This window comes from Equus caballus, chromosome 7 (assembly GCF_041296265.1).
Source record: "Equus caballus isolate H_3958 breed thoroughbred chromosome 7, TB-T2T, whole genome shotgun sequence".
Lineage (NCBI taxonomy): Eukaryota > Metazoa > Chordata > Mammalia > Perissodactyla > Equidae > Equus > Equus caballus.
Genome location: NC_091690.1, coordinates 67,771,618 through 67,794,319, shown reverse-complemented (window position 1 = coordinate 67,794,319; position 22,702 = coordinate 67,771,618). Strand labels below are relative to the sequence as shown.

General features: G+C 47.1%; 1 protein-coding gene across 35 annotated transcripts in view; it reads right to left on the bottom strand.

Moving 5' to 3' along the window:
• Nucleotides 1-22,702, bottom strand: part of TENM4 (teneurin transmembrane protein 4) — a 2,707,421-nt gene that overhangs the window by 607,307 nt on the left and 2,077,412 nt on the right. For 33 of the 35 annotated variants that reach the window (XM_070274304.1, XM_070274303.1, XM_070274305.1 and 30 more), the window contains one exon: nt 5,732-5,787. The gene's annotated coding sequence lies outside the window, so the exon portion shown is untranslated. Of the gene's footprint in view, nt 1-5,731; nt 5,788-11,608; nt 11,682-22,702 lie in introns of all 35 variants that reach the window. The other 2 variants (XM_070274310.1, XM_023646523.2) reach the window with 1 other exon arrangement.

The following is a 22,702-nucleotide window of genomic DNA, read 5'->3' as shown; positions in this document are numbered from 1 at the left end:
CACCTAGGCTTGAGTCCAGGCTCTGCCATTTAGCTGTGTGACCTTGGAAAAATCACTCTGTCACTCTGGGCCTCAACTTCCTCATCTGCAAGATGAGAGAGAATAATATCACCTACCTCGGGGGTTGTCACACAAATGCATAAAATTCTGGCAGGCACGTGTAGATGTCAGTTGTCATTTTATCATCATTCCCCTCTTACAGACAAGGAAACTGAAGCCAGAAGATTGAGCCATTTCTGCAAGGTCACACACCTAGTGAGGATCAGAGCCTGGATATAAATCCTGGTCTGCCTGGATCCCAAGCGCATGACTTTTCCTTTATATAATGTTACTTCTGCCATTCCTGTGCTTTTTTTTTTTTTTTTTTAAGAAACGGGAGACGAAAAAAACAAACACTCATAAGAAACTCTGCCAGAAAAGCTGGCACATCCTGCTCCGTTGAGAGAGCAGTTGCTTCGCAAAGGCACAGCTGAGTGAATCTGGGAATCATGTCCCCAGGCAGGCAATACAGCAAGCTACCCGCCCGCTAAAGAGACACACCAGGGGCTGGACAGAAAAGACTAACTCCTGCTCCCAGGTCTGCCACTGCAGCAAAATCAGGGCTTCTGCTTTGGTGGGAATGGAAAGGACAGACAAATTGCCCAGCCCCGCACGGCCATGTGGGCTGGTGACATTCCGGTGACTCTGTAGCCCTAGGATGGACGAAGAAGCACGGCAAGCACTTTTCAAACATAGCAGGACTGTTTTTGTTCCGCGCAGCAGTGGTTTGCAGGCTGGTCGCTGGTGTAGTGTGCCTGTGTTAGGATGCACCTGGTATGGGGCAGTGCCTTCTGGCTCCGCACACAGGAAAGCTTGCAAGCAGGAGTGGAATTCAAAATATTTAACAATTGATACATACAGACAGCAACCAATCAGAACAGACACAATGGCCAATGAGAGCAGATGCTGGCTGTAAACAAACAGCACGACCATGGGACTACATTCCAGCTGAATGTCAGTCTTGGCAACAAGGATGCCCAACATGCCAACAAGGAGAAGAGGATCAGTGATGGGGGCCTAGGGGCCAATAGAGAATTGAGTGCCTGTCTCCAAAGGAAGTCCCAGAGAGGCTTCCACTAAACCCGGAGGGCTCCGCAGAGCGTGGTTGAAAAATCATTGCTGTGGGGGAAAGGGTAAGTGCCTTCAAGGTCCAGCTTTAAGGCCCAGTATTGCCCCTCCCTTTGGGTGCACAGACACCAGCCTCCAGAAGAGCAAAGCCCTGAGTCCACCCAAAGACATATCCCTGAAGGTTCTAACTGATACATCCTTGTGTTGTCATTCTCCTTACTTTTCTCTTGGCCAAGGATGTTCGCAGATGGTCTCCTAAAGTAGTTGTTCCTGCTCTGGCACTTGGATGAGGGCCCCAGTGCTCCTCACTGGAGTTCCTGGACTCAGATCACAGCCTGGATTTGCACAGAGTGAGCCCTAACTCCGTCAGGAGTTCGTAGTCGGAATCCTAGTCCCGCCTAGGCAGCCCCCAGAGCCACTCCAAGCCCCTCTCTTTCCCAGCTCAAATCTCCTCCCTGCTCTTAACTTTCCCTAAAAGCACATGTTCCTGCTACCCTTTGGACAAAGTCACAAGGGCTCAATTATCCTGTGGCAATGAAGCTGGAGTACCATTTCTTCGTCTTGCATAAGATGAAGCTCCACATGATGAAACAAGTTATTGGTTCATGAGGTCTTGTGGGAAAGTACTAGAAGGGAAGGCCCTCCCTTGAGAACAACGCACCAAGACCTTTCCCCTTACTCGGCCTCACTCGCCAATGAGTCTGTGGTAGCGTAACTGCCAAGTCCAAGAAATTCCCCCAGAAAATGCCACTGAAACACTTCACCACTGTTCTCCATGGAGCTCAAAAGATTGTGCCTGTTGATGTGGACTTTGACCCCACTTGTGTCTTATAAATCGGATCTACTCTCTAAGAAGGACACCCTTTTCTTGCTAATTTTCAAGTGGCTTTTCATATTGTCTTTCATACATGGCTATGGCCTCCCACCCTTCACCAGCTTCATCCCTTCTGGATGGAAAACTCACACAGTCCTGGACAAGCTGGTAGACAATCTGAGTGACAGCCTCATGGGAATTCACTGAAGAAGCTATGGGCATCGGCTGTGGCTGTGAGGTACGCTGGGACATCTGTGTGTGGGGGGTCAGGACACTGCAGTTGAGCACCAAGCTCTCACGTCAGTCAGCCAGCATCCCATTCCCAGCTCTGCCACTTACCAGCTGGGTAACCTGGGAAAGTTACTCAAAACTCTGCAAGCCTCTATTTTCTTTAGTGTAAAATGGTTATAATAATAGTATGTATCTTACAGAGTTGTTCTAAAAACTAAAACAAAATATACATAGAAAGCACTTAGCACTGTGTCCAGGACATAGTCAGCGACCAGTGAAGTTAGCCATTATTAATACTGTTAATCATTCAAACATTTATTGATCCATTGCTATAACCTTGTACCCTGCTGGGGACAGGGGTTTCCAGTTTCTCCCCTCAAGAACCTCACTGTCCCATGGGAGAGGACCCCAGAAGAGCCGGCAATTAGGATGCAGTACCGTCACTTATTAACGATTACTGTTAAAAGAATTATCCCTAATAGGTGACAACCATTTTTTGGTAGCCATTGTGAATTACATGCTTAATATAAGTCAAGAGCATAAGCTTTCTAGTTCAAACACCTGGGTTCAAATCCCAGCATTTCCTCTTAATATTTATATACTCTTGGGAATGTTAAATTTTTTGAAACTTAGTTATCTGGAAAATGAACATAAAAATTAGAAGAAAATATACCTAGGATGTTACCGCAGTGCCTTGCACATAGTAGGTGCTTAAAAAATCTCTCTTAAAGCAGTGACTAAGGGTGTTTGGAGAACTGGTGCTGGAGGGCTGTTGTCCCCATCCCTGGAGGGTCTGTCTGAGTAGGTCTCAAGGTCAAGGCAGTGCATCCACCTGGGACGTGTGGAAAGCTGTACCGCTCAGAGGCTTGTCTGGTTTGGAGCCAGTTCTGAGCTAACAGCTGAAGCCATAGGGACCAAAGGCTGGCTGCTCCAACGGAGTTACTGGCAAGAAGTAGGCAGAATGTTCAAAATACGACAGGCCCTCCAGGACCAAGGCACAGAGAAATTGAGTAGGTAGGTGCAGTGAGAGGCCAAGCTAGGACTCAAATGCAGGCCTGTTAGATTATACAAGGCATGAGTCCCCGATCTGGGGCACTCTGCTGCCTGGAGCCAGCGGCTTCAATGTAGACCACAAACACGGGCTGCCCCCTCCTGCACACGCAGCCCCATGCTGGGTACCCCCGCGCTGGGTACCGTGGGCGTGAACAAGAAGGATGCAGGCAGAACTCTATAGCTCACAAAGGGCATTACCTCTGAGAAGGAGCCACACAAATCTGAACATACCAGGCCCAGAACCAGCCAGTGCACAGAGAAGAACAAAATTGCACAAATCCAGACCTGTTTACTTGAATGAACATTCTTGTAGCACGGCCTGATAAGCCTGTTGCTAAGCATGCCTACCTTCCTGTCACATAGCACCTCGCTCTCAGCTCAGGAAAGACAATCGCTCTGGGAACCAGCTTCCTTAGGAGACCTGGCAGAATGCTTTCAGTCTAAAGCGAAACCTACCTTTCAACAGAGTTGCTCCTCCTTCCATGTCAGACAAGGGGAAACCCAATCCCTCAGGAAAGGGTTTGCACACACAGTCCTGCCGGGTATCAGGGCCTGTAAGTGACCCTCAGGGAAAGGAAGGAGGCCTGGATCTCTCAGCCTGAAGCACCTCCTAAACAAAGACCCTAAAGTGTCCTGCTGGGACAACGCGAGACACAGGATGCTCAGATTCCAGGCAGTATCATCTGTCAGGCCCGACACCAGCCCTGTCTGTGTCGAGGTCCAAGTGGAGAGATCAGACAAGGGGGAGAGAGGGCTTTGGAGAGACCAATACGAATAGTAGGAGTTTTTATCTGACCCCAAAGAACAGGGCAAGGGAGAGCTGTGTGATCCAAGCCAGGATGAAAGAATGGCTGGCCTCCCCTTGTAATCAAAGAGTTTAATGACGCTTATTAAAAGCCCATTTCTGGGTCCTGCTGAAAAATTACACCTGTAAGTGTTTTCTTTTTTTTCATAAGAATTGCCTCCTAGAGATTAAACACACGCACACACAAACACACACGCTCCTCACAAACCCCACACCCCACACATGCACACACACATTCCCTACAAATCCCACATGTCCCATACATCACACATGTGTAGGTACATCTTCATCAAGGATGGCCACAATTCACAACATACACACTTGCTGTAAAACAGAAAACCAGGCCGAGTACCTGAGGTTATTCAGCACCCTGTGAAATTCCAGACTTTGAGGAAGCCCAAGAGCTTCATGCACAAGCAGTTGTCATCGCCACAAACAAACAGCACAGCCTCTAATCCATATCATTCTCCATGTCTTGCCTGAGGCCAGGCAACTCTGCAAAAGCAGAAGCTACCAGGATCGTTAAGCTTTGGTGGAAAGCAATAGCCTTCAGTAGGTCACTGCCTCAGATGAAGAGGGGGCTGGGCCCTCTGGCTCACTGCGGAGTCTCTCTGATACGCTCAAACCCAGCCACCTGGGGGAGGTGGCCCTGGGCCCTGGGCCTGTGGCATGTTTTCCTCTGGTTATCAGCTTACCCAGAGCCCAAGGCTGCCTTCATTCTCAGGCAGAGAAGGCACTGTTTTCTGGAATAATCAGCTAGACCCAGGAAAGTACCCCTTGCAGATAGTATCCCTCCACCAGTGTGGGGGCCATCCTGGTGCTGATCACCCCAACATTCTCTCACTGCGAGGGGCAGGGTAAAAAAACACCCATTCAAATGCTAAAACCATCAGGTAGAACAGTTTGCTGTTATCAGAAACAAATGCTTTGACGTTAGTAAATCTAAGTTTCAAGGTCAGCTCTAACCCTTACTCAAGTATGGCCTTGGCCAACTCTCTGAGCCACAGTTTCCTCCTCTGCAAAATGGCAATAACTACCTCTTTCCATCTTATGGAGTTTTAGGGAAGATCACAAAATGCCCTACAGACTGTAAACTGCAAAGCAGATATTAGAAATTCTCACGATGAGACAGTGATGAGGAAATGTCGGAGCTCATAAATTGGGCTGTGAGTACCTGCAGGACAAAGCCTATGTCGTATTTATCTTGTTATCCCCTGTGCCTGGCACAAAGGCTGGCCTCAAATGTTCTGGGGGAAAAACAGTTTGAAAGAGTGAACGAAAAATGAATGAATCCATGAGTTAGGTGGCTTGCTCACCGTCACAGAGCAGCTCACTGCGGGACTGGAACTCAGCTCCTGTCCTCTCAATCCAGGGCTCTCTGTTCTAGAGGGACCAAACAGTTGGGTCTGTTGAAGGGTCAGTGAGGGCCACAGTGTGGGCCAGGTTTTACCGAGCCCCGCCATTCCCAGGGAAGGATCCAACATGGGCCAGGCAATGCCTCAGAGGCCTTCACAAACTCGCCTGTTAAACTTTCCAACTCAACAAACAGAAACCACAAGTGTAAATAACTCCCAAATGCCCAAACCAACTCATCTTATAACCTGACTTGAACTGAACAAATCAGAAAAGTCACAAGATTGGGACAATGGCCCCACAGAGATCTGATCATGGAGACGAGACGTATATCTGGTTTCAGGCTCACTTTCAGCATTATCACTTACCTACTGACCAAGTGTCCGAGAGATCACTAGCCCTCTCTGATTCTCAGTTTTTCCATCTGCAAAACAAGAAGACAATCACAATTAATCCTTTGAGGCCACTGGACTGGAATGTATCATAGTTTTATACCCAATATTTGTTACCAACTACTTGTGATCATACATAACCAGGGAAATTGCTGATGGTCAGGGGCTGGAAGGGAATTCTTTCAAAAATGAAGTGTGACAATCAAAAGTGAAGTGTGATAATTAAGAGTTATGTGTCAAACAGGGCGCCAATAGTGCCCAATTCTTGGTACAGAAAATTCAGCCTTCCAATCATTTTGGTACTTATTTTTATTTTTCACAGACATCAAAATGCAAAAGACCATTAAACACCAGGAGAAATAGAGCAAAGAAAAATGATACTACCTCAACACACTCACTCTCAACCTTTCGGAGTATTTTCTAATTTAGTTCTTCTATGCACAGAGTCTACCATTTTCTAGAGCAGGGCTCTGAAGATGTGCCACACTGAAAAGTACACGCAGATCATGACTCGCCCTCCCCGCCTCCTGTGTTACACCGAGACTGCTGCCCGCCTGATTAACGCATTTTCATTCCCATGCCTCTTGTCAGTTTCCCCAAGACTCTTCAGGCCTGTGGGGAGGTCTCTGGTGGGCACTGTGCACACCCAAACCCAGAGGAGGAAAGGACCACGTGATTCAGGAGCCTGCAGGCTGGTCTTTCCCCAAACTGGGTTCAGTTACCTCATCTGGAAAATAAGGAAACTGGACTGGTCAATCTCAGAGATCACTCTTAACTTAAAAAGGCGAGGCTAAGGAAATGGGAAGGAAACATATATTTGAGTCCCTACTATGTGACAGCCATTGAGCTGATAATATCTACGGATATTGTCTCATAATCCTCATCACCACCCTGGGAGATTTTACAGGAGAGAAAACTGCAACTCAGTGAGGTTCAGCAACACATCCAAGGCTCGCATAGTTATGTTGGTACCACTTTCAGAATTTTTGCCATATCAATGTCTCACCTCTATTATCATCTACTAATTTTTCCAAAGCAATTCACATTTTTTACTTAACTTTACTTTTAATGAATTTTTTAAAAAGTATCTGCAGCTCTTTATTTCTGTTCCTTCTGTGGCCCAACGAGAGGGAACTTCTCAACAAATAAGATGGATTCTATAATCGCAAAACAAAGTTGTTAATAATTTAAAGGAATTTTTAATCATGACCGTTCTATGTAAAAATATCTAATATCTATGAAGTCATAGGTTTGAGGTGCTGTTTATATATTTTTTCTAATATTCATTAAATACTCATTATCTATCAAATCTAATACTCATTAAAATCAATAGCTTTTGAAATTTAAAATGCTCATCCACATACTACCTGACTTCTGGCAGTGGCCCTACTTTCTCTTGGGAAGGCTGGTCTAAGGTCCCTCACTGTGCTGCAGCCAGACTGTGGAAACGACCTCTGTCACATCTCAAAGCTGAAACAGCAAAAACCCTTCATGCTCGTTGTATGTCAAGAAAGTTGTCTGAAGTCATACAGCTCGTAACAGAAGGCACTTGGACTTGGCCCCATTTGGCTACTTGACCCTGTGCTCAGACCTCAAATTTGCAATTCTGTGGCATAAGGCCACCAACTTAGTTCTGCTTCCAAATCAAGGCAGGGCCATCTTGTTTTTGTTAGGTTGCCAGCTTTTCCGTAAAGTGACTAGATCGTCTCAATGCATATTTAAGTTCCCAAAAGGGCACTTTGGTAAGAAGCTGCATAATTTCTAAAACCAAGTTTAGAAAATGTGAAGTGCAAGTGATTCTTTATTCGAAGATCCAAGACAGTAACCAAGGAAATAGCAAAGGCTGATAACATAATACGCAGGCAGGCCATCGCCCTGCAAATGAGTAGAAAATCCCAGCCGAGTCAGGGGAGGTGGGACAAAGTGGCAAAGTGACAGCACTAGACACTGATCGAAGCTGTTGTTGGGTGTCTGTCTAGAGCTCTACGCTTCCATTTCCTGTCATCTGGTTTAAAATTAATTGGCATGAATTTTTTATGACCAGAGAGCAAACAGATTGAAAGGCCTGCAGACCTGGCTCAGGCTTGCTTTCTGTAGAGTTCCCCATTTCTCACGAATGTGAGCTCCACAGCTGTGCAGAAACAGGAAAACAGATGTAACCTGATTATTCACTCCAGGTCCAACAACACCTCTTCCACGAAGCCTTCTCCACCAACTCCAGCCAGAATTAGTCACTCCCCTCCTTGGGTTCACTTTAATGACAGTCCCTGTTATATTGCAGTTATACTCTCTTCTAGTTTTTTAAAGTATTATTTTTTCTGACTATTTACCGAAATACATTAAATACAATAAAAACTTACCACTATCAATATGATTTTAGATAGATTTCCTTCCAAACCTTCTGGTACAAATAACCCCCACACACAGACGTCTACATACATACACATCCAGATACTTTATAAAATGGGATCATACTGTACACACCAATTTTAATCTGTTTTTTAAATGGTTACATAAATGTGCAATTAATCCCCTACCAATGGACATGTAGGTTGTTTCCAATTTTTCACTGGTGTAAATACTCTAATGTTTTTGTACATATATCTTTGTGTGGGTATTTGATTATGTACTTAGACTATATTGCTTAACATTTTAAAAAAAAATTTAACTGTCCCCACAGAAGACTGTATCACTTTCAATTTCCACCAGCAATTCTTCATGCTCTCATCAATATTAGACATTAGTATGCTTTTTTTATCTTTGTCAGTGTGACAGGTGAATGGAGCCTAGTCATTTTAATCTGCATCTTTTGAATATCACTCGAACATGTTTTCCTGTGTTTCTTGGCCATTTACACTTCTTCATTTGGCACGTGCGTGTTCACTGTCCTCTCCCCTTTTCTTGGCCAGGCGTTAGTCTATTTCTTGTTTGGTACATAAGAGCTTGCCATTTGTCATTTGCCTTGATTATTTTTTTTAGTTTTCTTCCAGCAGTTCAATCACAGTAAATGGCATCACCATCTCCTAGTGAGGAGGAGAAACCTGGAGGCCGGCGTGACACCTCCCTGAGCGTCACTACACACAGCGGACCAGTCGCCAAGTCCTATCCGTCCGACTTTCTAAGGAGACCTTAAATCGGTTCATTTTTCTTCCTCTGCAGCCCCATAACCCTCGCCATGCCCCCATCACCTCTCATCGGGACTCCTGCGGTAGCCGCCTCACTGGTCTCTCCACATCCTCTGCTCCAACTCTCTCAATTCTCCCACCATCCAGAAGCTAGAGGGATTTTTAAAAAATGCAGATCGGATCATCTCCCCCACCTAAAACCTTTTGACAGCTTCCTCTTCCATTGGTGGTCAAATCCAAAGTCTGGAACGTGCCTTTGCGCTGCTTCTAGGACCCGGTGTTTGCAAGGTTTGGGGCTTATCCGTCTCTCCTCAGTCTCTGCGCTTAGCCATGTGGCTTCCTTTCAGGTCCTCACATGGTCATACTTCTTCCCACCTCAAGGTCTCGGACGTGCTGTCCCCTCTGCCTGGAAAGATGTTCGCTCTCCTCTTTGCTGGCAAATTTAGAATCGTCCTTCAGGCTTCTCAGTTTAAACATCATCTCCTCAAAGAAGCCTTGGCCCCCCAGGCTAATTGAGCTTTATTTATTAGAGTCTTCCCTTGCGGCACATTTGACAACTGTAATGAAGTCCTGTTTGGCACGGTTTGTTAAATGACCACACCATAAGCTCAGTGAGGACGAGGATGGGGACTCTCTTTCCAGCACCGCCTACTCAGAACTCAGCACAGTACCTCGCACACAGTAGGCACTCAACAAATACTGAATTAATTTTTTTCTTAAATTAAAAAAAAAGTCAAATAACCTGTCTATTTCAAGGACCAAGCGATCAACTCTAGATTTTATGAACCCATTAATGTGAGTCTTCATACGGAAAGCAGATGAGATGAAAAACCAGGCCTGCTCTCAAGGCCACAGTCTCTGGTTTAATTAAGCCTGGTCGTGAACGACTGTCACATCTCTTTCCATGTAAAATATGTGAAGACTTGGCTTTGGCAACCACAAGATGACTAGGGTGGAAGTATCCGGAAGGCGAGGTGCATGTCATGTGCTCCTGTTTTAGCTCCCTCCTCTCTTCTCCACCCTATGTTTTACCCACATTCAAGGAATGTCTCTTAAGTGGACTTAATTTCAAGTCAAATTATATAGTCATTATATCTAATCACTACCTACTCTTACTGTCTAACATTTTTAAATAAATTTGCATTATCTAGCATTATCGATTTGATGCTTTTCTCCTCTACAGATCAATACCTGCATTTATGAGAATTTCCTCTTAGGTTAGTTTCCTGAATTAAAAACAAAAAAAAAAAGCATTGCAGGTCAGAGAGTCTCAGCTCTCCTATAGCTGCAGCTCTGCCCTGTTCCCTGGGTCCACCTGTCCTCAGCTCAGCATGCTGGGCACTGAAGTTAGGGAAACTGCTCTCCCTCTTCCTTTCCTACGGGGTCTCTGGGATGAAAGGTGGAGAGGAGGCCAGGGTGTGGAGCCCTCATTCCCTTGGCTTAAGTGGACTCTTCTCCAGCCAATGGCAGAGCACTACCTTGGGCATAACAGTCAGTCACGTGCGAGTTGCTGAGAACTCACTTTGGTCAACTCCCACCACTGACATACTGGTGCAGGGAGTGAAAGCAGATCAGCAGATCAGGGATTTTCTGGGGCCTATTATGGATGGCTCAGGCACTCAGCCATGATAAGGGAGGCTCAGGAGAAGAATAAAAGCTTGTCTTCTGGCCTGGAGGAGATTGGGTTTCAGTAGGAAAGACAAGACCAAGATGTTATAAATAGTCTGGGGCCTGCCTATGTCTGAAGCCTCATCCTGGCCACTCCTCTAGTTGCTGCTTCATAATTCCTTTTCTTTGAACATCCCTTTGTCTGGAATGTCCTTCCCTATCTAAAGATCCAAGGAAGAGTGACTGGGATATCTAGTGGGGCTCCATAAGTCCTTGTTAAATGTTGCTAAGAAGCATTGGCTCTGGAATCAAAGGGTGTGGCTTTGATCCCTGGATCTATTACCTCACTGCTGGGTGACCTTGGGCAGCATACTTAACCTCCCTAAGCCTCTGCATTTTCATCTGAAATGTGGGGATAATCAAAGTGCCTACATCTTGGATGGGTGCAGCGCTTACGTGCCTGTCACCTAGCAAAGGCTCAACAAATGTTGGCATATATTATTATTATTCCTACTATTATAATTTTTGTTAAGAGTATAGTACTTACTGTGGGCTAGTCATTGTCCTAAATACTTTACAAACATTAATTCATTTAATACTCATAAACAATTCTGTGAAGAAGAAACCATTATTGTCCTCATTTATAGATGGAAACTGAGGCACTAAGGGGCTAACAAAATTGCCCAAAGTCACACCATAAATGGTAGAGTCAGGACTTTGAACCCAAACAGTCTGGCCCAGAAGTCAAGCTCTAAACCACTAGCTTATTAGTCATATTAATTATTATTTAATGATTTACCACCATTCTTAGTTACTAAGAATGACTATTCATTTTTATTAATGATGGGTGTCTGCCTACTCATATATAACGCCAGGCTGCTAGGGTGACTGGGATGGGGTTTTAGCTGGCAGGGTGTTATAGAGTTAGCTAAGCTCACTGAGGTTCAAAAGAATCATCTAATTCCAGGTGGGAACCCAGATCTGAACAGGAAACTGGGACAGAAGCCCAGAGCTGTATGCTGGGCCAATATGGTAGGAATGAGAGTGGATAATGGGATGTCCACAGTGAGCCCTAGGTATTCTGTGGCTGGAAAAAGGGCGCTGAGCTTCGTGACCCCACCTATTAGGAGGGCTGTGGTTCCACTGGGTTTCCCACTGTATCCAGATGGACTCTAGGCCTGAGTGGTCGGCACCTGCAAGAGAAAGGCACCAGTGACTCACAGAGTATGGCTGGGCAGGCATAGGATAAAGCCTCCTTTCTGGAAGTCCCTGCTGCCCCTGCTCATGGTGTCCCAGTGACCCTGGGCTCAAAGACATTTCTTGAGCTCTAAGTATCTCCTCTTCAGATGTGGAAGCTGATCTCAGGAAACTGTTGACCCAAGCTAACCTGGCCGTTTTGTCACCAGATGTCTGAGAGAAGAGGAGATCTCCCCCGAGAAGCGTGGTCTGTAATCTCCAGCTTCAGCATCCTTGGTGCGTGGGGTTTTTCCTGGAGTTCTGCTGCTGATTAGGTCCTCAGATCATGCTCACTTGAGCTTTCTTCTGGGTATTTCAGAGTCAAAGATTCATCCTTTCTCCTTCCCTCTTGTTTAGCTTTCGTTTTTGTGAGAGATCGGGGTGACGTGAGAAAATTGTGCTCTAGCCACAGGCCCACGGCCCAAACAACCTAACGCCCCATCATGGCTTAGCAGGCTCTAGAGTGAAATCTTGATGCCTTAACTGGCCTCCAAAGACTAGCCATGTCCTCCTCTGGGTGCCCCCACCCCAACTGCCTCATCTGCAGGCACCCCTCAGCCAGGGACACTCCACATCAAGCTGCTTTCAGAGCAAGGTAGTTTTCTGTGTTGTGTGGCAGAGATAATGATGGTTTTGGTTTTTGAAGAAGATTGGCCCTGAGCTAACATCTGTTCCCAATCTTCCTCTATCTCATGTGGGACGCTGCCACAGCATGGCTTGACAAGTGGTGTTACATCTGTGCCCGGGATCCAAACCCACGAACCCTGGGCCACTGATGCAGAGTGTGCGAACTCAACCACTATGCCACCAGGCTGCCCTGATAATGATGGTTTTTGTTATTTACCTAAAAACATGGGAAGTCCAATAAAGATCCAAGATATTGCATGATACCATCCCTTCTTGTCAAGGAGAACTATATGACAGAGCCTTTTTAAATTTGACAAACCAAGCAAGTCAGCTCTCCTTGAAACATTAACTTTTCCACCTCGTAGCTTCATGCTTATCCTTTCATTCAACAAGCCATTGCTGGCCTCTTACTGTGTGTCAGACCCAGACTGGAATTGGTATCTGGGAAGATGGAAAGAGCCTAGGCCTGACCCCTGTCCAAATCCCAGCTCTGACTCAGATGAGTTGAGTGACACAGAGAAAGTTACCTCTCTGAGCCTCAGTTTCCTCATCTGAAAAATGGAGATTCTTACCCCAACCTTCCAGGGCTGTGGTGAGAATTCTTTGGAAGAGCATTTCTCAAACACCCAGCTGGAGCCTGCAAGTCAGTCCTGAGCAGCACTCGCTGCTTTTATAATTTCTACACTAATGATGGTCAGTAAGACATGCTCCTTGGACTAAAAGGTATGAAGTGTTATGGGTAGGATGGGGGAAGTCTGTGATCTACAGGGGGATCCTGGCAGGAAGGAGTTAATTCTACTGGATGGGACTGGGCAAGACAGGCTTCAAGCAAGACTCGTGCGCACGGTCTTTGCAATATGTAAAGGTCCATGGCAGGAGGTATGAAATGTGGACCCACTCTGAGAAGTGTGAGCAGCAGCAGAAGTGGAACTTCTGAGGACATGGGGACTACGAAGGATGCAGGGCTGGAGCCTGGAAGGCCTCATGGGCCAGCTCCTAGCAATGGGCGCATCCACTGATGGGTTTTAAGCTGGGCAATCACAGGGCCAGGTTTGTCCTTGAGATCAATCGCTCTGGCTGCAGTGAGGATGGACTGAACGGGGTAAGGCCGGGAATGAGGCTGGGGCAAGGAGAGCCATGGAGCCAGGGCTGATGCAGGCCGAAGGGGAGGGTCCCTAACTTCACTCATGAGGCTGCTGGTCACCCATGCCCAGCTTCTCATGGCAGCTTGACTGCAATGGCCCTGTCACCAGAAGCTGTGTACCTGGCTGCTCCAGAGCAGCCCTGAGAAGGGGTCTTTCTGACTTAGACTGCGAAAGCATCCACCACTGGCCCCAAAACAACATGTTCCTTTCTGACTCACCTGGGGCAGTGCATCCCTGGCTAGAGGCCTTTCAACCCCCAGGCAGTCACACAGCCCTTGCCTGGAGACACTGACAGGGTGACTGAGCTGCTGCTCTAAGCTCCATCAGTCAAATGAATTCAATTCCACTGTTTTTGCGTGTGGACCTGTGCTCAGCTTTGAGGATAGTATGAGACTGTAACAGACAAGGTCAAGGGCCCAAGAGGTTTATAGTCAAGGACACAGGTCTGTGATGTAACTCCAAGCTGAGCGCTGGATGTGTTCAAGGGAGAGCCAAGTGACAGTGCTGTGGGGATAAAAGAGACGAAGCTATGGATTCTCCTTGGCAACATCAGAAAAGCTTCATGGAAGAGGTGGCCCTTGCCTGGACCCTGGAGACTAAGAAGGCATTTGACAGGCAAAGGGTGAGAAAAGGCATTCAGGCTGAGGGAAAGCGTGTGTGGAGAAAGTGGTGTTGTCTTCTGTGGCTGGACCATGGGGAGCAAGAGGAGGTGATGGGGGCAGAGGCAGGAGGGGGCTTAGGCCCTGCTGGGAGGGCCTCATGTCACTTTCTACATTCTTCGCTAAGGCACAGGAAATATGGTCACAGCAGAAAGAGCAAAGCAGTAACTTTTATTAAGCAGCGCTCTGCATCTGGCAATGTGTGTTACGTTAACTCTATACAAGGCTATTTAGTTTGAATTTTATAACCCTCTGGGAGGTACATGTTATCACCATCCCCATTTTACAACTGAAGAAACTAAGGCTCAGAGAGATTACATGACCTGCCCAAGGCTGCAGAGGCAGGAAGAGAGCCAAAATAACTGAATCCGAGCCCAGTGATCATTCCTCTACACACCACCAGCTCCCTAAATGATGGAGGCAGATGCTTAATATGCTTTCAACAGCCAAGGAAGGAAGATCATCATCACACCACCGTCTCCATCATCATCATCATCATCATCATCACCACCACCATTGTCATGGACTCCAAATTGTATTTCATAAAGAAGGAAATGTACCAGATATGCCTCTTTATAACAAGATCTTACAAGATTCCTGAGCATATATGTTTAATTAAAATCAACCACTACTGGTAACTACGTATGGTCACTGCCTGCTTACAGTTGTGAGGTCTTTCCACTCCATGTTTGTAATAACCTTTAGAACAACCCTATACAGCAGGTTTTAATTCCCCAGTATTACAGCTGAGGACATGGAGGCTCGCGAGGCAGAGTGATTTGCCCTAATTACGCAGAGCGGGAATGAGAAGCACGTGTCTTGGTGCTTGACCTACCTGTCAAGCTCAAACTCAACATGTCAACAGCTCGGTCTTTACCTCCAAAGGGTCCACTTCTGCTGCTCCCCATCTCAGTGAGTCATGCCACTTTCCGCCAGCAGCACAAGCTGGAAACCTAGGCCACTCCTTGACACCTCTCCCCTCCACTTCACCCCCATATTAACCCATCATCGAACCCTGCCGGTTCTAACTCTGCCGATCCTGCCCACTTCTCACCACCTCTGCCTCCACTACCCTGGTCCAAGCCTCAGTCATCTCTTACCTGAGCTTCTGCAGTGGCCTCCCAACTGGCCTCCCTGCATCCCATGCTCACAGGAGATGTGATGCTCTCCTGGCTCCAGGGCCCAGAGAGCCTGGCTCCTGCTGGCAGCTCTGCTTCCTTTCACCATATGCTCTGCCCCTTTCATTTCCTCAAACACCCCACTGTCTGTCCTCTTTCTGGGCATTTACACAGTTTCTTCCTCTGTTACTCCCAGCTTCATAGGTCCTTCCTTCAGATCTCATTTCAACCTTACTTCCTTTGGGAAGCCTTCCCAGACTCCCAGTCTAGATCAGCAGGTACACACCAGGACAGCGTGCCTGTGGTTAAAATACAGAAACACTTCCAGACCAGTTGCTATGTAGTCACTGCCCTGAGTGCCTGGATGCCTCCCACCATGACCTCAACTCCTCCCCGGGACCCTCTGGCCCTCCCCACAATTCAGAGGATGAGGCACGGCAAGTGGAAGGCCCCAGGCCCCTGCTCGGGCATTGTGGCAGAGGCCCATTCTGACTGGCCCGTGCATGTGCAGTCAGGGTTGTTAAACATTTTGAATGTCACCTCTGCTCTTGATCCTGTACTCCTTGCTGTTCATTTTTACATACTTGTTTGGGTGACTACTGAGTCATGAACTCCAGGAGGGCGGGGAGCACCAAAGTTGTTTACCATGTCCAGGCTCAGTAAAGAAGACCTGAGTGAAGTCATGAATTAAATGAATGGAGGGATTCGCTGCTTCCTCCACCTCTCTGGCTGTATCTGCTCAGCATTTCCAACATTTTCAGGCAAGCAACGAAGATGCCAGGCTGTTGCAACCAGCATCAAGGGGGACAGGGCAGCTGAGGAGGGGCTGCGTGTCCCACCAGGGTGAGGGGTGAAGTCATGGTCTCCGCCACCTACAGACACTCAGGAGATGGGAGGAAGGCAGAGTCTTTCTGGGCTTGACTTTTTCCTGCTCATTAGCCACTTTATCTATCTTATTAAAGAGCTCTCAAGCCCATTCCCAGGTCCTTCCCAATCAGAGAACACCTTAGCCCAAAGGACCATCATCTCTCATGGTTGCTATTGCAAGAATGTCTCAGCAAGTTTCTCTGCTTCCCTTCTCACCCTCTCTGATTCTTCTTCTGCACCAAGCATAGTCTTAAATGGTACATGTGATCTTGTCTCTTTTTCTGTTAAAAATTCTTCTGTGGCTTCCCACTGTCCTCAAGATACATTCAAACTCTCACTCTGGTTTATAAGGTCTTCATCTCTGGGCCTTGTCGATCCCTCTAACCTCAACATCTGCTTCTCTCCTTATTCCCTTCTATTTCCTCCATCAACACACACTTCTTCCTACCTCAGGGTCTTTGCACATGCTGTCCTGATTTTTAGAACTTCTCTAGCTCATTTCCATGAATCTTTGGGGTTTAGCTTAAAAGGCATACACTTTGAAAGGCCTGTGCTGACTAATCCTCATTGGTCATGTCCTCCTATTATCCACTGCTCTTCTTTTGTTACACTCAGCATGGCTGAACTAGCTGTTCTATGTCTGTCTTGAATAGAGGCCTCCTGTGGGCAGGGACTGTGTCATCTTGTCCGTTTCTATATCCATCCCCATTGCTCAGCCTGGTTCCTGACACAGAGGCTCAATCAATATTTGATGAAAGAATAATCAATAGGATGAGGCTGTAAGCTTGGACCTGTCTCCTCTGTCTCCTGGGTCAAAGCTGAAATATAAATTCCAGTGGTAACCATAGAGATTCCATGAATTAGCCAATTAATTTACCTCCCACCTTCTGACATGCGGAAGGGGTCTGAAAACTCAGCAGTGCAGCTCCCTAAGGGACCAGACTAAACTCTCAGGAGAGAATTTGAACTGCTGAAAGAGAGAGAGAGAGAGAGAGAGAGAGAAGGAAAGACAAGAAAGGACGGAAGGAGGGGAGGAGAAGAATAGAAGATAAACTCTTGGAAGAAAAATGCTGAGTAGGAACGTGCAAGGTAAGACCAATTGAAGATTCACTTTCACAGGAAAAGGCAGCTCCCCGGTAAGCCGAGAACTGGGCTGTGCTCTTCCAGGACATGGGCACCAGTCTGGATGGGCTCCCCTCCCTCCTCTCACCCTGATAAGTTGCTGCCCTCTCTACAACTTGGCTTCTTTCCCTGCAAAACAACAACAAGCGCCTTGGCTCCCCAGATCTGGGATTCCTATACGAGGATCTGCATGGAAGACCTGGACAGGGGAGGACGGAAACTGTGAGAGGATGGAGACCTAGAGATGAGAGCACCACAGCGCTCTCCAAGACAGGCCTCAAGGGGGAGCCAAGGCCTGCAGTGGGCAGAGGGGGAGTCTCCAGCCCCTCTTCTCCTGCCCCATCCCGGGGCTGATGTCTTTAGCCACTAACAAATTGGGAGATGTTGGTCTGATGCAACTGAAGTCAACCAGGCTGCACGGGACCCAGGGAATTGCCTGTGAAGATGCTACAGCTGCGGAAGCAGAGTGGGCTGGGTGGACGGGCAGGAGGCGAGGCTGAGCTGCTGACTGAGCCCAGCCTGATACTCACGGATCCTGGAGTCCCAGGCATTCAAGTGGCCTAGAAATCATTTGGGACAAGGATCTCGGCCTTTTTGTCTCATGGATCCCTTGGACAGTTTCTTGAAACTTACAGAGTCTTTCTGAGAAAAATGTTTCCAAATGCATAAATTAAATTCCACAGGATTACAATGGAAACCAATTATATTGAAATAGTTATCAAAATGTTAAAATGATAAATTTGTGATACAGTAATATTTTTATTTCTTTTTAAAGTCAAGATTTATAATGAGATCTAGTGGCAGGTCTAATAACTCTCATAACCTTGAAGTAGTAATGAGTGTAAATGTCATTTTGAGGCATCTCCAACAACTAGAATGGGATACAAAAATATCTGATTCCTCCTGGTAACAGAGTCCTAGAGACTTCTAATGCTATTGTGGTTTATTGCCTATATTTGCAATGGGAGAAAATGCTAACTTGCCTGTTATATTTTTTTCTAGCCACACGCTCACATTGAGAATCTCTGATTTGGGGCAGTGATCTGACTTTACAGGAGAGGAAACTGGAGCCCCCCAAAGAGGCAGAGATTTGCACAGAGCTACCCAGCAAGTTAGACTGAAAATGATACTCTAGTACAAGCCCCCTGTCACCTCCCAACCATGCTCTGCCACTTGGCAGAGCCACCTCCCAAGTGTATGATTCTCCAAAGCCATTACACAGGACCATCATTTCACGTCCCTGAGCCTTGGTTTCCTTATCTGTAAAATGGGAGCAACCAGACCCACCTCTGCAGGCTGCTGGGAGGATAAGACAAGAAAAGGAACAGGAAGGGGCCTTGTTCCCGGACAATGCTCTGCACTCATGTAGACCAGTAGCATGAGAGTAATTATCATATATTGCCTCATGGGAAACCAAAGGATATGAACTCTGGGTTTCAGTGAGGGGGTTGGTCCAGGGTGGCAATCCCAAATGCCTATAGGGGTAAAACGATAAGGAGGAGTGGGGACTGTGGCAAACTTAAGATCTCTTGCCATTCTGAAAGGAGAAGCTGCCATTCAGGACCAGTGGAGGATGCCAAGCAGGAAGGTGGGCCCAGCGTTGCCAAATCTGACCTTCTAATAGATGGCCGAAATCCATGTTTTGGGCAAAATGTCCTGGTTTTTGTATTAAATGTCTTGATCATTAAAATAGGAGGTAAACCAAAAAGCATGTCTCCAGGCTGTCCGTTTGCAGCCTCTGGGGTGTACATGCAGGGAAGTTCCATGGCCTGGGGAAGGAGATGAGACAGGTCAGTGTTTCCCACATAGGCCAAGGGGGTGCTCACCCCATCCTGGCCCTGGAGGTGAGATGGTGCCCATGTACGGTGGGTATTCTCGCTAGGGCAACAGAGCACCCTTGAACAGAGACAGCTGGTCCTAAAACTGTGTTCCCTACCTGTCACAGCCACTAAGCTGCCTGTTTTATTAAGAACCCTAGATCACGCTCACAGCACACCAAGGTAAGCAGAGATGCTTCCATGGCGGGTAATGCCGCCACTTCTAACAGATGAATAAGCAGGCTTCTAAGTATAAACAGGAAGGTAAGATAAATAGAGATTCAAGTCTGCTTCACGCTGTTTACAGGCTGTGAGCCACAGACTTGGAGCAACATGGGTCATTTGGGCTGGAAAGGACCCCTATTCAGAGGATGGGGAAACAGGCTCTGTAAAGAAAAAAGTCTTGCCAAGGGTCGCATTCATTGTGTGAATACTTCTGATGTCCCGTACCATCAGTTTCTTCATCTGAAACTCTAACAGAGCCACTCACAGTTTCCTGAATGCATCATATTCTCTCTGGCTCAGTGCTGCTGTCCATGCTCTTCCCTCCTTCGTCTGACTATCTCCAACTTGACCTTCAAGATCAGCTTGTGTCTGCTTTGGGAATCTGTCCTGACTCCTTCCGCTGTGCCTCCATCAACCACAGCACCTGCCACAGGATTGTCACTTTTGGTGTATGTGTCTATCCCTCCAGCCAGCTGGAAGCTCGAGGGCAGGGCCCTGCCTTATGCAGCTCTGTCTACTCAGAGCCCAGTACAGTAAGAGATTCTCAACAAATCTCTGCCGAAGGAAGCAATAAACAAGGTACAGGGTAAGTCCCTCTTGCAGAGGCATGAGGAGGTTTCAAATAAAGACATTACGGGAGAGCTCACCAAACGCCATCTTGATATCAAGTTAACATGCCAAATGGCCCAAGTTAAGATAAAATAATGACTTTGGTCCTGTAACATCAAAGACCAGTCAAAACGCAGGTGAGTAAAGTACATTGTTACTCTGATAATCCCTCTGGTGAACAAAAGAGGGAAGCAAATGAAGTAGTTATCGGATCTAACATGTGCCAGGCTCCACAGTGGATAGTTCCACACGCCGCCTCACTTAATTCCCAGGAGCTTCAAAAGTAGGCGATACCCCTAGTTCATAATTTACAGGTGTGGAATGAGGAAAGCGAGGTCCATCCAGGGCAGGAAGGAGAGGAGGCGACTGAAACCAATCCACACAGCTCCAGAGTTCTTCCTATTCCATGGGATACCACTGTCATTAACAATGGGCTTCCTTCACCCTGCCTGTCCTAACCATTCCTTATCCCAGGCATGGAGCCCCAGGGTGTGGAGCTTTGAATAAATTATTCCCTCCCCGCACCCCCAGCCCTAATATCCCAGACCTGCCACTGCCACAGGTCTGGGGGCTTGGGAAGAGGGAGTCATTATGGGGTCCCTCTGGTGCTCTCTGGGAAAAGGAATAAAATGCACAAGGCAGAAGAAAAGCTCCCACTACAGTCACAGAGTGGGTAGGAGGGAGAGGGCTCTTTTCAGCTCCCATTAGATTTTATTTTTAAAATAATATTTACATTTATGCACTATCCCTAGAAAACTCTGCTTTAGAGAGTGCCTGCGTGGAGACACAAGTCCGCAGGTTCATACATTCCTTCATCAGCCTGCTAGTAGTAACTGGAGTAGCAGTAAGACGGGACACGAAAGGGGGATGTGAATGTCATGGCTAACACGATGGAAACCATTCTAATTGCTCAGTGCTACACTGGCCATTTCCAGCCTCTCATTGAACTAGATCCTGTGTCCGACGATGATGGGGACATTGAATTCCCTTACATCATCATTGTTTGAGGCAGAGACCCAGAGTCAGAGCCTGAAGCCCCAAACCCGCCTAACCTCTCTGACTCAGTTTCCATGCCGAGACCTCACAGGGCCTCTGCGATGAGAATTAAGTGCTGGGATGCAGGGCACATAGCCAGCACAGTGCCTGGCATCTTGCATGCAGGTCTCCCCGTCCCCACCACTTTCACTCCAGGCTGAGCGCTGGAGGCAGCTGAGGCATGGAGTGAACAAATACAGCAGATGTGCTATTTATTTCCTCTAGTTTCGCCTCCATTGGACCTTGTTAATCCTACTTTGTCCGTTGGGCTAATATTTTACAAGCCCACAATATATAGTTTTTTATGAACCCATAAAAATCTTCACAGCAAAATCAAATTCACCTGCCATGCTGCCTTGACGAGTAAAGCCCAGCACACCATCTTACCCTCCCAGGCTCTCCGTAACCAAACCAGCCAACCTCCCTTCCCAGCATGCACTTGGGGGCCTCCACTTGAGTCTGTTCACCTTTCTCTAGTTGTGTTCTGCCCAATCCTGCCTCTGCACCTTTGCTCATGTTGTTCCTTTTCTGGAACACTCCAAACTCTTCCAGTGTCTGTTCCCCCCGGCCTCCACCTGTGGGAAGCATTTCCCTGCAATTTAAGCCCCTGCTGCCTCTCTCTCTTCAGAATCCCACAACGCCCAGAGAAGCAGCCATCATTTTTATTCTCTCCTCTTCTTTTCTGGGACCATTTTACTGGCTACAGGGTCCTGAGTGAGTCTCTGAACATTTTAAGGTCTCCATGCACTCTCAAAAGAAGGACAGCTTCACCAAGGCAAAGCCAATGCACACCCTCACCCTGCTGTCTTCACATGAGAAATTCCTCCCCATCCTCCAAAGCCCACTATGAGGGCTCTCTCCTCAGGAAGCTTGCCTTGATCAAGCTGGTCTTGATCTCTCTCACCTACAACTCCCCACAGCACTCCATCTGAATCTTACTCAGAGGACATATCACTTCCTGCCATGTTGTCATTAGGTAGCTGGTTCCTCAACACTGTGAGCCCATGAGAGCAGGTGCCATATCCTGTTCACTGCCATCTCCCTGGTACCCAGCACAGAGCTTGACGTAGAGTGAGATTTCAGTAAATATATGTCACACAATAATAATAATAGCAGAAAACATGTATATAACACTTACTGTGTGCTAGGCATTATGGTAAATGCTTTACATATACTAGCTTATTTATTAATCACTCTCATTTTTCAGATGAAGAAATTGAGTCACAGAGAGGCCAGGTAATATGCCCAAGGTCGAGCAAGTGGCAGAGCTCCTGCTTGAATCCAGGCCATGTGGCTCCAGCAACCATGATCTTAAACACTGAGCAAGACCACCTCTGAATTCATTCATCTTTATATCCCCAGTGCCCAGCAAAGAACCAGGCAGTCAGCAAAGGCTCAATTAACAAATGCTCCCAACACCCCTTCATTGGAAGGCTGCCACCAGATATGGTGAGACACAAGATGAGATGAGCACCTGGCAGAGAGGATGCTATCCTTGCCAAGCCTACCACAAGCACATTCTGAAATGGGCTGTTCTCTCAATGAGATGCACCAGCCTCCACCCTACAGAGCCTTCTCCACAAGGACGAGCAAATTCAATCTCAGCAGCGAGCGTTGACTTAGAGGACGTGTGCTTTCTTACCATTGGGTCTGGCTGCCCACCTATTTCTACATTCATTAAGGCTTTCACACACTCCACTTGTTTTCCAGAAGACCCCATCCTTAGCCACTGTCAGAAATAATCATTTTGTGTG